This window comes from Calidris pugnax, unplaced genomic scaffold (assembly GCF_001431845.1).
Source record: "Calidris pugnax isolate Ruff unplaced genomic scaffold, ASM143184v1 scaffold111, whole genome shotgun sequence".
In the NCBI taxonomy this organism is placed as follows: Eukaryota; Metazoa; Chordata; class Aves; order Charadriiformes; family Scolopacidae; genus Calidris; species Calidris pugnax.
In genome coordinates, this window is record NW_015090872.1 from 2892082 (window position 1) to 2893906 (window position 1825).

The window sequence follows — 1825 nt, forward strand, 5'->3', positions numbered from 1 at the left end:
AGGGCAATTTTCCTAAATTTCCGTGAGGAAAATCCAGGGCGAGGATCCGCCGCAGTCCGCCGGGACCCGCCAGAAGTTCTGGAGGCAGGTAAGAGCGCGAGGCGGCCGGTCCATCTAGCCTCATGGCGGCGGCGAGGTGCTCTGAGGGCTGCGCCAGTCAGAAGTCTGAGGAGGCGGGAGCTTCGCCGCTGAAGGTGAGCCCTGGAATCAAAAGGGCCGGGGGGGGCGTTGGGGGAAGAAATTAAATTAGTGATAATTTGTGTGGAAATGGAAAGGAAATAACTTGATTGTAGTGCTGTACTTTAGGCTATTGGTCTTGGAAACGCAGGGCCTAAGATGGCGCCCAGAGGCAAGATGGCGCCCAGAGCTGAGAGAGAAGCTGCGCTTCTGGGGCCTGTTGAGGCAGTGGGGTGTGCGATGGCAGGGGCATTACCACAGCGAAGTAGGGTGGGCTGCCCCACATAACAAATTTATAGGTTCCTGAGGAAAAATGGGCCGCAGCGCTGGTAATGGCAGGGTTGGATTACATGTAATGGGAAAAAAATATAGTCTGGCAGGTGATACCAGTTTTAATCTCCCCATTCTTGGGTCTTGTGGTACTTAAAAGCAATGATACCTAAATGTCTACCTACCTAAATGTCTAACAGCACAAAGGGCAAAAAGAAATGGCGGTGATAGCGGAGCCTGGGTAAGAATAATAGTGTTGGTTGAACAAAGACAGCAGTTCTCTCAAACCCCTCCTAGATTATGGATCAGATTCAGTCTGTGGTGTCAGGGCCACCACCAGAAGAAATGCACATGGCTTGGTGTGGTCAGATCTGTACTTACAAAGTAATATGACTAATGTGTAAATAATTGTATTAGTTATACTTTTCCAACTGTGCTTAAAGCATATAGCTTAACATACTTTTTTTTTTTAAAGCAGAAAAGTATCAGAAATCTCTGTGTTCCTCATAGTTTGAAAATGAGCCTCATCCCAATGTCAGGTGTACTGGGTTTGGCTGGGATAGAGTTAGTTTTCCTCATAGTGGTGTGTGTGGTGCTGTGTTTAAGGTATGTGCGTGTAAAAATGATGCTGTGCAAAGACTGTTTCATGAGGTTGTGTAGGTTGACTGAGGTGGTCCTACTTTTGCCTGTTCATTGTCATAGAGTTGCATAATGGCAAACAAAGTTATTCTTTGACATGAAAGTCAACAATATTGCATTATAGTGTTACTGTTTTTAAAAGTTCAGATAAAAATGTTCTGTTATGTTGCAGGGATGATACAAAGAAGCAGAATATACTATTAGTAACTGTTCTTCAGCTGTGTTATATGAGTACTGGAAATGCTGGGACAGGTTGATGTTGGGTGGGCACTGGTTTCCTGAAGGGATGCTTGATGGCACTCACTGCAGCCCACGGAGCCCAGCAGGACCCAGTGGGTTCCTTCCCTGGGCAGTGTTGATGTTCAGTTCCCTCTTGGCTTCAGTGAGGATTAAGTGTAAACCAGAGATGTTGGCATCATCCTTGCAGGCACCTCATGGCTGGGCAGTCACACACATTGGACTTCACATGGTTTCTGCCCACCTTACATGATACACGTTTAATTGCATCAAGTAAAGTTGAACTTTGATGCAGGAAACTGAGAGCTTTTTATTTTTAGTCAACTTGCTCAAAACCTGATTGGAGAAGTCATGTAAGGAAGGGGTACAAATTCCAGGCCCTGCAAAAATGAAAGTTAATTTTACAGTAACAAACTCCCCATGATATTCTAGGCTGTTTAATTAACAAGGAGATATTAGTGTCATGTCCTCCTCCTTGGGCTGGGGGGGGGGGGGGGGGGGG